Raw genomic sequence first — 15460 nt, 5'->3', positions numbered from 1 at the left:
GGCTATGAAACATTGTATGAACGAGTTGACAGACAGTTCTGTCGTTCCTCACACATCCTTTTCTCTGAATATAACACGACGAGTTCTCAACGCGAAACTCGAAAACATTAACATTGGTTGACAAAATAAAAGTAACTGAAGCAGTGAAAACTGGATCGAGAAAGAAAAAGAATATTGCTAATGAATTTGAGATTCCCTTTTCGGAGCCATTGCGGAATGTGACGATGAAGTCACAACTACGGTGTCATTAAACGATTCAAAAATTGTTGAATCTATCACGGAAGATAGATTAGATGAAGACATAACTGAAGATCAAGATGGTGGAGGATCTCTTGCAGCCGCGCGCGCGCGCGCGCGAACCAGTAGTCTATGCATTACGTGAAAGATCTGAAAATGATTCCTCTGGAAAACGATATTGATTTACAATCCACTAAAAGGGTAGCACAAAATAAGATCACGGGTATTATAATAACAAAGAGTAACATTTCGAGCATGAAATGTGTCTTATAATTATTTTTATATACGCAGTATATAAGTTGTATACTTGATTAAATCTATACAATAGTCAATAGACAATTGATCTAATTAAGGGATCACTTGTGCGAACCCGAAAAATTGCTCCCACTTTACGTGATCACAACTCCGTGAAAAATTGCTGTATCGATATCATTAAACAATGATTTGATAGCCCGAAACCTCTAGTTTCAGATGCTCTGTTTCAAATCGTTGCTATGTTGGTTTTTTACAAAGTTATAGCGAGATGAAGACAACATTAACGGTTAACAAACATTTTTGTGCAACTTTGGAACATCACACGGGGAGAAACAAATTTTTTTGATAAATTACGTTAATATCATTTGGAAGGGTTATCTTTCCTGTGCAAATTGTGTGGTTGTTGAATATTGTGCGAATTTTTTTATTCGAGTTATTCAACATTGAAGTAAATGTTGACTTTTTAACTTTAACTGGCTCCAGAATGCGAAAGAATTATCGTAGAATCTTGTGCAAGAAAGCAATAAAAAGAGCATTTCTTTCTCTTCAAGGCACTCCTTTTTTTTAAATTTCATTAACATTTCGTGTACCAGGTGTTTCTGAAAATATGCTTAAAAAATGCACAATTTCCATTTTTCCTTTAACTCGCTGTATCTCGGCGAGAAATGATCGTAATACCATGATCCGAATGTCAGATTGAAGCAGCGATTCTGCCGATTGGATTGAGTACCCCATGAACTCGCTGCGACAACTTGTTACCTATGGCAGCTGTGTTTGATGTTAGTGCTTCGCAGAAATTAGCGCGCCACGTATAGCGGCTGCCTGACATCTCTGAAAAGGACCAAACTCGATTAAAAATCAAAGAACTTTCGATAAAAATGAAGTAGAGCGATGAAATCTTTTATAAACTAAAGCTGAAACTTTGGAGAATATGGGAAAAATAGGGAGATTATGGTACGAATGTTTTTTAACGTTGAGAAAATTCGTTAAACATGTACTATATCAAGAAAATGTAGTTTCTCCAGTACCACGCTCGGAAAAAATTTTATTTTAACATGCTGTATATCATTTCCCGTAGATTTTTTCACGCTGATTTCAAATCTGGTCTCAAAAATTGTATACGACCTCACGATTTTGCAAGAAATCGATTTTGCAAGAAATCGATTTTGCAGTTAAAGTTAAGAAGCCAACATTTACTTCAATGTTGAATAACTCGAATAAAAAAAATCGCACAATAATCAACAACCACACATTTTACACAGGAAAGATAGCCCTTCCAAATGATATTAACGTGATTTATCAAAAAAATTTGTTGCTCCCCGTGTGATGTTCCAAAGTTGCACAAAATTTTTGTTAACCGTCAATGTTGTCTTCATCTCGCTATAACTTTGTAAAAAACCAACATTGCAACAATTTAAAACAGAGCATCTGAAACTAGAGGTTTCAGGCTTTGAAACCATTGTTTAACGATATCGATACAGCAATTTTTCACGGAGTTGTGATCACGTAAAGTGGAAGCAATTTTTTGGGTTCGCACAAGTGATTCCTTAATTCTTTTGAGGAGTGTATAATACAAAAGCCTCTATGAGTCGAATTTTCGTTTTTCGAATATTCCGTGAAACCTGTATAACTCGAAGATCTTTTGCTTTCTCCTCAAGTTCGAGTTGTCGGGGCTCCACTGTAGTTGCAAAACTTTGTGAAGAATAAACGTATACTAAGGAAATCCAAGTTTTCTCTACTTACTACGAGTAGACCCGAACGTCCTGTTGATCAAGGCGGAAGTACCGAGACCGCATTATTCTTCCTATCTGCCTCGCTCTTCAACTTCGTTCTCACTTGCGGCCACGGTAGAAGTAGCCTTTCGAAGTCTCACCGGCTACGCTTGCCCACGGTTGTTCTCTTTCTTCCTTTCTGGTCAGGTTCCCTTCGCCTGTTCCTCTTTCTTGCCCTGGCTGAAAGAGCGTTCGTGTACTCGTGTTCCCCTCTCCTTCGCGTCCTCCTCTCACTCTCACTCTCTCTCTTTTTCTCTCCTTCAGTCAGCTATCCCTATTCCCCTTTCACTCTGCCTTCCTCTTGATTACGCGGGTTCGGAACACTACACCCGCGGGCCACAATACTGGGTACCCATAACGACCAACGACGCGTTCGTTCTCTCGACACTCGCGCGGAGACCGGCTCCCTTCCAGATCTACGAAATATTATTCCCTTAATACGGTTGCATTCACGGATCCACTGATTTACGACCGAACTCCCATTGTCAAGCTCGTTTACTTCCGTTAACTCGAAACCGACCACGACGCGGGTCAGTTACACGATCGAGATGCGAATACGTGAATTTCGAGACGAACCGTAGCTATTCTCGTCCCCACTTTTGCGACGTCTGATGTATCGAATTCCGTCAGAAAATACTCTATTGACCTTCGACACTTAAGGATGTTCTGGAGGTATATAAAAACGCGACAAAGTTTTTGATAATATGATAAGATATAATTCTTACTAAATTAATGCAATTACCAAAGTTTGGGTTCGATTCACTGCACCGTTTAAGAATTATAGCAACTTAAAGTTTGCACATTTTAACACGTCTTCTTATGAAGAATTCATAAAATTCCACTTCAAACCTAATTTAAACCTTAAAAAAACGCAACTAGAAACTCCAGTTTTTTTTATATGTAGTAAAAATTATGTAATTAATTATGTTCAAAAATTAGGATTCACTAAACAGTTACAGAGCAAAAAAATTATAAACTGTTACAAAACGTAAAAAGTATAGTGACACAAGTGTATTCACACAAACATATAAACAGTTGTTTTGTATGTTTACTGCTGTAAGAAATAATGAACAGTACGCACTTTTGACGAGGTGTGTACTTTACCGTTCAAATGTTGCATCCTTCTCTCGTCGAGTGCGGTCTTTGTTTTCTTCTGCGCATCCCTATGAATTTGGTCAACCGCACAGCTACATTTGACAAGCTGTACATAATTTTAATCTATCGTCACAGAACTCTGAAATTTGTTTTTATACACTACCTCTGGGATATATATACAGGGTGTCCCAAAATTCCTTCAACAGTCGGAAATGGGAGGTTCCTGAGATCATTTGAAGCAGCATTTTCCTTTGCGAAAATGTTTGTAACGAAAAACACGGACCAATCAGAGCGCGACCTATACACGAGTTGGGACAGTCGGCCCGGCGCGCCAGCTGTCTATTGGCCGACTGTCCCAACCCGTGTCTAGGTCGCGCTCTGATTGGTCCGTGTTTTTCGTTAATAACTCCTAAACAAAGCCGCGGACAACATTTTCGCAAAGGAAAATGCTGCTTCAAATGATCTCAGGAACCTCCCATTTCCGGCTGTTGAAGTAATTTTGGGACACCCTGTATATATATCCCAGAGGTAGTGTATAAAAACAAATTTCAGAGTTCTGTGACGATAGATTAAAATTATGTACAGCTTGTCAAATGTAGCTGTGCGGTTGACCAAATTCATAGGGATGCGCAGAAGAAAACAAAGACCGCACTCGACGAGAGAAGGATGCAATATTTGAACGGTAAAGTACACACCTCGTCAAAAGTGCGTACTGTCCATTATTTCTTACAGCAGTAAACATACAAAACAACTGTTTATATGTTTGTGTGAATACACTTGTGTCACTATACTTTTTAACTGAACTGTCGCAACGTGAATCGTTTGACAGGTGACGTATCGTTGTGAATTACCGCCTGTATTTACCACTGCGCAGCGGGGTCATTTCCCCTTGCGGGGGACATACAGCCGCACAGCTAGATTTGACAAGCTGTAAATCTAAATGTTTGTTATCCTTTTTTTCCTGGGATGTATGTATATGTATTTTTTAAACAAACTAATTTCAGCTTCTTCGATATTTATAAATTTATTTAAACATTCAAAAACTACGTTGAGAGAGCACTTAATCCTTTATCAGACATAATGTATACAGTACCAAGCTTTAGTATTTGTTCTTCTGCATTGGTCAGCGAAAATAATAAATAGACAGCGGATTTTATGCATATATGATAAAAATGAGTAGGTGTAATTTAAAACAGTACAAACTTTAGAAGAATTTAAAAATACTATTACATTATTGTCACCCTGTTAAACATATCAAGAAAGAAAATAAATGTCCATTTCACTCCAGTTTGTTGCAAATCAGGTAAAAAAATGTTATTTTGTCTAATTATCTGTGTCTAATTATAAGTTATTTAATGATCTGATGGAAGCAGCCATATGACGGTAAATGACCAATTAAAGATAATTATTCAAATGGTCAATCAAAAAGATGTTAAGAAAATTACTGTTACTAAGGGACATTAAAACGTTATCGCAATTTTTGTTGATGGTATTTTAATCGATTGTTGGTCCTGTTTTCTTGAATTACTTGCTACCCTTAAAACGTTTCAAAAGAACTTTGCTCTGTTTCCCAGGTGTAGTGGTAATTTAATGTAATTAGTCTGTTTTGTAGGTGGACGCCTAAAGGACATGTGAAAGTCAATTTTGCATTTATAAATAGCAGAGTTTTGATAAATTACAATTGAATTACTTCACGAATTACAATTACGAGGTACATAATTATAATTACATTGTATTCAATTATTTCGTAATTGGAAATTCAGTCGCTTCATTTAATTAAATTACAATGTAATATGTAATTCTGGTCTCTTATTCAATTAAATTACAATGGAATTTGTAATTCTGGTCTCTTATTCAATTTAATTACAATGTAAATTGTAATTCTAGACTTTTATGCAATTAAATTACGATGTAATTTGTAATTTTGGTCTTTTAGTCAATTAAATTACATTGTAATTTGATTTTACAATTGAAACACAATTACGAAGTACAGTGTAATTATGAAAATGACATAAAGGATTTACATATGATAAAATTATATAAAAGAAGAAAATGGGATGGAAAAAGAAGAAAAAGATTAATAGCAATTATGAACATGGTATTATTCATAAATGCATATTGTGTGATCAAAAATAAACTTGTTTATTATGTACGTTTCAGAGAAAAAATGTGAATTGTAGAAAGACATAGGAGAAAATTACTACAGAAAAAGAAGTAACGCTATTTAACAGGATAGGCCTAAAACACGAACATTTTCTTTGTGTGACACTAATCACTTATGCGGTCATATTCACTGATGGCAATTGCCAGCAAGTTTTAAATTAATTTTTATGGACACCCATTGGTCAAACATCTTGTCCCTAAGATTGCCGCATTTTCGAAAGTTGGTCATCGTCGCATAAGAAAACATCCTCATAAACATAAAATTGAGTTGTCTGTGAATGCGAAACGGAAGAAAGTCGGATAAAAATGAAAGATATTTTTCACATTAAACAAGTAATGTACACATTGAGTAATTTGCATCATACTGTATTTCAATTACATTTTATTTCAATTATATTTTATTTCAATGACATTGTATCTCAATTACACTCATGATTCGCGTAATTATCAATTAAATTGAATTCCAATTTAATTCAATTATAATGTATTTAAATTAGCACGACTCTGTCACGAAGTAATGTATTATTTTACGTTCTTACACCCTCCGACCATACAATGGCCCCCGTTAATATTTCGACACTCTTTAACTCTTAACTCTTAACGAGACAATAACTTTTCTAATATTGAACCATGCGACTTGGATTTCTTTGAGATGTTCGAAAAATTAGTTTGCTACACACCACGCCAGGAAGAAATTTTGTAAACATTGCACTCGGTCGGAATTACAAAGAAAATACTAAAAGTTGTTGTTTTTACAACTTTTTTATGTGGCCCATATTTAAACTTTAACACGAATAAAAAATGAAAGATATTTCACATTAAGCGAGTAATGTACGTACACATTGAGGAATTTACATTTCATAGTATTTTAATTATATTTGATTTCAATTACTAGACAGCGGATCTTTATGCAAAATGAAAATGTTGTACTTGAATTGCAAAAAAAAAACTGGAGCGAGACAGAAGTTTATCTTTTCTCGTTCTTAATACATTTAACAGGTTGAGTATTTTAAAATTCTTGTGATGTTTTTACTCTTCTAAATTACACCTACTCATTTTTGTCATAAGTGCATAAAATCCGCTGTCTCTAAATTACATTGTATCCCCATTACAAATTTTATTCAATTAGCAATTAAATAAAGTGAAGGGTTCGAATTATGCAATGCAATTACAATGTGATTCAAATACTGTGTATACAAAACACAATGTAATGAAATTACGTAATGCCATTACAATGTATTTAAATCAGCACAACTCTGATAAATAGACAATTTTTCCATAGGGAATGATTGAAGTGGCCGATTAATATTATATATTAAACAAGCCTCTACGAAACAAAATAAGTTACATTTGAGACCCTCCTTAAATAATAGATAAACATTCAGTGCATTTATAACTTAACATTTCTTCTGCATACATTTTTCTTTCTTCTTACTAAAAGTAAAAGAATTTTGGAAAGAAGTTGAAAAGAAAAACCTCTGTAAAAACGTAATATTTCGATCAACGAATGTCGGAAGAATAAATATTTCCTCTTGCTACACGTGGCACTTCAATGCACGTTACCACCGCTAGCAATCAATAACGTGTGTCTATAGTCGTTCGAATCCGTCGTCTAATTTATTCATGCAAGTGTGTTCCTAGAAAAAACTGTCAATGACTCCGAGACTTCCTGAAATATGATCTTGCGAGATTTTTTTCTATTATATTGTTTGTAAAGAATGATTTCCACGATGTAATACTCGCATGATAATTCCAATTTTTGATTAATGGGAACTTCGTCTTTTTTCATTGATCCTATACATATGTATAACGCTTCCATAGTGAATACAGATGCGCCTAAGTTATTATTAATTCTTTGCACAGAGACGTTGAAGAAGTTTTGCGAATGAAATATTTTGTATAAAATTCGTATAGGATTTTATAACAAACATCGTGCAAACAAAAATGTTACGCATTACGTGTTAGTTTGTAAATTGGAAAAAGAAAAATGCACAAGGAACATTTAAATACATACATATACAAGAGATGCAAATACAAAAATTATGTAAATATAATCGAACATGAAATACGCCTATCATATTAATTTATGTGCGTATATTAAGTTATGAAACAATAACTAAAATTGGGACGTTCAGTAATTCTGTCAAATATGCTGTATTTTCTTATTAAAATATCAAAATAGTTTAATTTAGAGTTGTAAGAAAAGTGTTTATTGCAATTATTAAGCTTGTTAACTGAAAATATTTAACCAGGAAGCGTCGCCTTCTCTAAAAGTAGAATGATTCTAATAATTTTTCCAGTGGTATACAATGTATGTATGATGATATTGTAATGTTACTATTAAATTACTCTAATTGTTTGTGCATATATGTATAAATATTGACAGGTTACTTATAAAAATGATTCGTCAAAAATATTAAAAAAAATTCTTTATATTTTAATTGATTTCCGTTCTTGAAATGCATGTAAAATACAATAATACGTGGAATTCAATGATGAAACCAAGAGTAGCGTCTGGTAATCTGGTGGTACATGTTTCCGAGTTGATACATTTTGGTGGGTGTTACGATTAGTGATGAGTAATTGATAGTTGATTAGTTCTGCTGAGAAAATATGTAGATATGAGTATCCTCCCCCCTTTTTCGATTCGTGTAATGTAAATGTAGAGATTCTATATTAAATCAAAGTCAAAATGAATGTACTTTCTTTAGAATTTTGTTACGTTGCTTCAGTTGATTGTTAATAACACATTAATAAGTCAGAAGGTATAGAATTTAGTACGATTTTAATTTATTTCTACATATTTTATTTCACTTTCTCAAAATTTATCTACAAAAATTGAAAATTGCATAAACATCCGCAGTCTATTTATCAGACATTATTATATTATTTATTCTTGTAGATATTTGGATAAAATTCATGAAATTTTAATTACCTACATATCTAAATAGGAAAGCAAAGCATAAGGAAACATTGCATACTATACAAAAATTGATCAGCTGTTTAAGTTGCAATAACTATAATGTGAACAATACTTTAACCCTTTGCACTCCTTTATCGAGTGTTTCTTTATCTATTAAATCACCATACTTTTTAGTTAAAATCAAATAGAAGTTCCACAAATATAAATTACAACAAAGTTTGAGAGCTATATTTGTTATAATTAGTGAACAAAATTATTTAAAACAAATAGCAGTCGAGGAACTGTCCTTTGAAGTAAATTTCAAATAAAACACTTAAAATAGTAGGAAGTTGTTCACAACAAAACTGAAAAATAATTCGGAGTGCAAGGGTTAATATATGTCGAGGAAGTGAGAAGTAGTTTTTAATTTTTGTTAAAATAAAAAATGTTAACGTACTAGAAAGCGATTAATGATTGATATCTGCGATCGAAGGAAATTTTGCTGAAGAGAGATGATCAAGACAAGATTACAGAGGTTGGTGCGAAAAAAACATTCCATTCTCAAGATACGTTTAATTGATCAATCTACTAGTTACAGAAAAATAATTATGACGTATCAAGGAATATCTATATTCGCTATACTAATTTATCAGTTTATCAGATTACTTGATACGTTCGACATATGTGCAAGTACACTGTACACACAACACAAGGATTACATACATCGCGTTTAAGCGAAATTCCCGGTCTGAACACATTCACAATCACAACTGCAGCGACTAATTACGCCCATTAGTTATCTCACTTTCTCAGGGTATTGTCTTAGAGCATGTACCTTCTGCCTTATTGAATAGTTTGCGATAGTTAAATAGTTCAAACAGTATTTCACTCCATAAATAATTATGTCTACATTGTGCGTGCGGCAGCCACGAATCTCTAATCTAATCTGCAGTACAGAATTTAATATTACATGCGCGTGCGTTAAATTGCTAATTGGCTGACTTTTCGGACACAATTGCTAAACTGTACATGCTCGTGCATAGAATTTGTGTGAGCTGATTTATGGAGGCTGAAATTAATCAGAATTCTATTCCACTGAACGGTTTAGTCGGCTACTAAAGTTCTTGCTACAGCTGCCACAATTATTAAGACCAGAGTTGTGCTGATTTGAATACATTGTAATTAAATTACGTAATTTCATTACATTGTATTTTGTATACACAGTATTTGAATCACATTGTAATTGCATTGCATAATTCGAACCCTTCACTTTATTTAATTGCTAATTGAATAAAATTTGTAATGGGGATACAATGTAATTTAGAGACAGCGGATTTTATGCACTTATGACAAAAATGAGTAGGTGTAATTTAGAAGAGTAAAAACATCACAAGAATTTTAAAATACTCAACCTGTTAAATGTATTAAGAACGAGAAAAGATAAACTTCTGTCTCGCTCCAGTTTTTTTTTTGCAATTCAAGTACAACATTTTCATTTTGCATAAAGATCCGCTGTCTAGTAATTGAAATCAAATATAATTAAAATACTATGAAATGTAAATTCCTCAATGTGTACGTACATTACTCGCTTAATGTGAAATATCTTTCATTTTTTATTCGTGTTAAAGTTTAAATATGGGCCACATAAAAAAGTTGTAAAAACAACAACTTTTAGTATTTTCTTTGTAATTCCGACCGAGTGCAATGTTTACAAAATTTCTTCCTGGCGTGGTGTGTAGCAAACTAATTTTTCGAACATCTCAAAGAAATCCAAGTCGCATGGTTCAATATTAGAAAAGTTATTGTCTCGTTAAGAGTTAAGAGTTAAAGAGTGTCGAAATATTAACGGGGGCCATTGTATGGTCGGAGGGTGTAAGAACGTAAAATAATACATTACTTCGTGACAGAGTCGTGCTAATTTAAATACATTATAATTGAATTAAATTGGAATTCAATTTAATTGATAATTACGCGAATCATGAGTGTAATTGAGATACAATGTCATTGAAATAAAATATAATTGAAATAAAATGTAATTGAAATACAGTATGATGCAAATTACTCAATGTGTACATTACTTGTTTAATGTGAAAAATATCTTTCATTTTTATCCGACTTTCTTCCGTTTCGCATTCACAGACAACTCAATTTTATGTTTATGAGGATGTTTTCTTATGCGACGATGACCAACTTTCGAAAATGCGGCAATCTTAGGGACAAAATGTTTAAACAATGAGTATCCATAAAAATTAATATGACCGCATAAGTGATTAGTGCCACACAAAGAATGTTCGTGTTTTTGGCCTATCCTGTTAAATAGCGTTACTTCTTTTTCTGTAGTAATTTTCTCCTATGTCTTTCTACAATTTACATTTCTTCTCTGAAACGTACATAATAAACAAGTTTATTTTTTATCACACAATATGCATTTATGAATAATACCATGTTCATCATTGCTACTAATCTTTTTCTTCCTTTTCCACCTTATATTCTTCTTTTATATAATTTTATATAAACCTTTTATGTAATTTTCATAATTACACTGTACCTCGTAATTGTGTTTCAATTGTAAAATCGGATTACAATGTAATTTAATTGAATACGACACCAAAATTACAAATTACATCGTAATTTAATTGTATAAGAGACCAGAATTACAATTTAGATTGTAATTTAATTGAATAAGATACCAGAATTACAAACTACATTGTAATTGAATTGAAAGTGAGACCAGAATTACAAATTACAACATAATTGAATTGAATGAAGCGACTGAATTTCAAACTACGAAATAGTCGAATACAATGTAATTGATTTAATTTGTAATTATAATTGGTGAAGTAATTGTAATTGAACATAACTCTGATTAAGTCTAAGTATTTTACTCCATTATCCGCTTGCCCTATTTTAACGAGTCACACTCGTGATGAAGATTTCAAACAAAGTCTAATAAGTATGAACATCACGCTTTTCTTTTTAAATGAAATAAAATATTAAAATAAATGTAGCCATACGAAAAATATAAATTTTCTTTTCTTTTCTACGACATTTTTGAGGATAAAGACGTTTTAATCACTGTAACTGTAAAGAAAATGATACGGCAACGAGTTAATAATAACACAATTATGCGTTTTATTAACTTATTACATTCGCAGTTTAATTATGAATACAGCAAGAAAGAGATAGATAGGCGATCAATCAGCCAAAGGTTTTGCTGCAGAATAATTGATTTTGGAAGTGAATTTTACATTTAATCGAATGGTGTTCGTGTCAATACAGACTGCAAAAAACCTATTTAAATAACAATTTCTGTATTATTATTTTCATTTCCCTCACTGATGGATTAAACTTCCAATTTAACGAACGCGTCATTTTTCAATTTATTCCACATGTAAAATACTGTTAGAAATCTTCAACCGACAATACTTCCACATCATTTTAAACAATTTCCGTATCTGACATCCATACTTCTTTCATTTGTCAAATTAAAAAGCTGGTAATAACGGCGAAATATTAATATAATATTTGGATGAATAAATTAATCTTAATCAAATAATATTATTTAAATAGTAATATTATATTATGAATACAAATGAAACGAGTTTTATGTTGTATTTATTCACCTTGTACAGCTCTTTAGGCAATTAAATTTTATGAAATATGCAATCTTAAATCGCATATTTAATTAAATGTGACTTCATGTGATTTAATTAAAAATGGTATTAACCCTTTGCACTCCGGATTATTTTTCAATTTTATTGCCAACAATTTCCTACTATAACCTGAGATCTGCGAGAGTCTACATCGATTGTTCAGCGAGTATCGATCCAGACTTGTCGTATTTTAATAAACTGTTTTTTTTACCCTTGTTATTGTTACCTAACTCGACAGTTGTGTTTTTACAAAGGACAGTTCCTCGACTGCTACTTATTTTAAACAATTTTGTTTAATAATTATATTAAATATAGATCTCAAATTTTGTTGTAATTTATATTTGTACAACTTATATTTGTGTTTAACTAAAAAATATAATATAAGACAAATAAATAAAGGAGGAACCAAATAGATATAAGAACCCGTTTTATTTACATTTTTCATTCTCCGATGTCGAGTCAAACCCGACAAAGGAGTGCAAATGATTAATGAATTAACAACACTATGGATTAATGTTAACCAAGACACTGCTAATCTAATATTTACATATTATTCATTGGGTAAGTAAATTTATTCAATACTCACTAAAAAACAACATTAGCCTTCTCTGAAGTTGTATTGAAATGTAATCGATATTAAAAGTAATCTAATATACGCGTTTAAGAATAAAATCGTCATTTGAGAATTTGTTACTCAATATTCTATATTTAATTACAATTAATAAATTGGGAGTTATATAGAAAGAATAATTTATCAAACTGCAGTCGATTAATGAAGTTTCAGAGTTTCTGCAGAATATAACATGAAGAATCTTAATTATCTGTACTAAATATTTGGGAATATAATAGTTTCAGTCAGACATGGGCGTTTCTGAAAGCACATTTGGGTCCAGTTTATAATGAAACCCTTTGTTGCATATTATTTTCAGAATTATTTCTTTCGTCAAACTTGAAATATCGAAATAATACAAATAATATCGAAAACAATAATAATACAAATATTGTAATACATATATGTATTGTAAAATCAATAATAATATAAATAATACTGTTATTTTAAATTGCTATTATTCCAAGTAGTTATTTCGCATTCTCATCTATATCTATATGTATATCTATATGTATATCTATATCTATATCTATATCTATATCTATATCTATATCTATATCTATATCTATATCTATATCTATCTATTTAAATAAAAATCAAATGCTGTTCGTTGGTCACGACATCACGGGAGAACGGCTGCACCGATTTGGCTAATTTTTTTTAAAAAAATGTTCGTTGTAGTCCGAATCAGGTTTGTAGATTTAAAAAAATTGTAAAAGTTGCGAGGAAAAATGGAAAATTCGGGAAAAACTAATAGTGCTTTTAGAATCATATTTCAATACAACAAAAAAACGAACGTCGTAGCTTTTAATCAATATTTCAATAGAACGTCGCAGCTTTTAATCAATATTTCAATAGAAATTTATATTATCGATGTCTGTTAAAAGAAAATGCGTGCCACTAACCCTTTCGCGAGCTCGCGAAGCGAGCGAGCAACAACTCCCCTCTAGTTTCAAATAAAATTTGCCCAGGTCTGGTTTCAGTGTCATACTTTTTTCGATCAAAAATTGCCAAAACGGTACTGGTGTATAGTCTCCGTTTCCTTCTCATACGATATTTATTTACACAATATTTTGTCCGTTTACAGAATATCCGTCCGTTGTACACTAATAAAAAGAAAAAGAACAATCTGTGTTTGTAAGAGTAAAAATAATATCTACGATCATCAGCTGTTCTCCTACTGACTGAGAAAAGATATTAGCTTCATTCATACAGTAACGAACAAAAGTTTAAGACGACTATCTTTTCAGTTGTTTATCGCATTTTATTAGTGATGAACGTCTAATAGTTCCCAATTGCTCTTAAGTGTCGAAGTTCAATATAGTATCTTCTGACGGAATTCGATAAATCAGACGTCGCAAAGGTGAAGATCTTAATCCAAACATTCCAAACTGCACCGTAGGAACACTCAAGCACGGTGGTGTTTGTGTAATGGTGTGTGCATCATTCTCGCGAAACGATCCAGGACCATATCGAAAAATTAATGGCATTATGGAATAGCTTCATTATCTGGACATTATGAATGAAACCATGGTACCTTATGCACGCGAATATATGGGAGACAATTTCATCTTCCAGCAGGATAATGATGCCAAACATATCTCTAAAATCGTGAAGCAGTACTTTATAGAAGAAAATATTACTGTTTTACCATAGCCATCACAATCACCGGATCTCAATCCGATTGAGAACTTGTGGAACATTGTTAAAAGGAACGTACACAAATATAAATCTAAAAATTTGAGTGACCTTTACACTGCAATTGAAAATCAGTGGAACAACATTTCGATAGAAGAATGCGAAAAGCTAATTGATTCAATGCCACAAAGTTGTGCTGCAGCCATTAAAAATAACGGTTACCCCACAAAATATTAACTTTTGAAGAAATTATTGTTACTTATATTTACATAAATATCTTTTCCATAAATAAGTCATAAATTCATGTCCGCAGCAAATACAGCAGTGGAAGTTTCATGCGCATTCTGCCAAACGCTGTTTATGTTTTGAAAGAGTCTAGGTTTTTCGTAGATAAAGTGCGAACATACATATTGGGTTGTGTAATAAATTCCCGCGCTGTTTGTATTTTATTTTTTCCCGCAATTTTTGTGTTTTGTTAAGTAAAGTATATACAGTGGGTAACGAAAGTATTCGAACGCCCTTTAAAACAGAATAACTTTTTTATGATTGTACCAAACGACCTGATTTTTTATAATCAATTAGAAGCATTGGTTTATGAAATAATATGCAGAAAAGATTTCTCAAAAAATTATAATTTATAATTAGGGTTCTTGAAGAAAATTTAAACTATCTATGTTAGATATACACATGCTGAAAATTTCATCGAAATCGATTAACATACACACGAGCCAGAAGCGATTAAAAATGTTGAAAATCGTAGTTTTACACGGCTTCTGTTCAGTTTCTGCTTGAATTGGGAATTGTACAGCGTTTTGTATCTCTAAAAAAATGCGATGATCTACTGAAAATATAGTGGTCTTAAACTTTTGTCCGCTGCTGTACATATACATGTGCGCGGTAATAATAATTTCCAGTAAACATTGTTACACGTACATGGCGAATTGCGAGGACAGGAATATTCAGAGCAGTTCAACAAACAAAGAGCTTAATTATTGGAGAAATTCGTCGCAGCAGTCGGCTGAATTGAACGGAATTGCACGGCTGATTGTCAATCGTACTCGTCTGAGTAACCAAGCGTTGAATTTCAAACTAACAACTCCCTATAGAAGGAAGTAGCATCGTTCAGATTCCCGCT

The 15460-nt window shown here is 32.3% G+C and overlaps 1 protein-coding gene across 5 annotated transcripts in view; it reads right to left on the bottom strand.

Annotated features, from left to right (window-relative positions):
- Positions 1 to 15460, bottom strand: part of LOC143211668 (uncharacterized) — a 267501-nt gene that overhangs the window by 250394 nt on the left and 1647 nt on the right. For all 5 annotated transcript variants that reach the window (XM_076429526.1, XM_076429523.1, XM_076429522.1 and 2 more), the window contains exon 2: positions 2236 to 2680. The gene's annotated coding sequence lies outside the window, so the exon portion shown is untranslated. The remainder of the gene's footprint in view (positions 1 to 2235; positions 2681 to 15460) is intronic.

Source organism: Lasioglossum baleicum, chromosome 8, assembly GCF_051020765.1.
Source record: "Lasioglossum baleicum chromosome 8, iyLasBale1, whole genome shotgun sequence".
NCBI classification, from domain to species: domain Eukaryota; kingdom Metazoa; phylum Arthropoda; class Insecta; order Hymenoptera; family Halictidae; genus Lasioglossum; species Lasioglossum baleicum.
The sequence above is the reverse complement of the archived record's forward strand: the minus strand, read 5'-3'. Positions and strand labels throughout refer to the sequence as shown.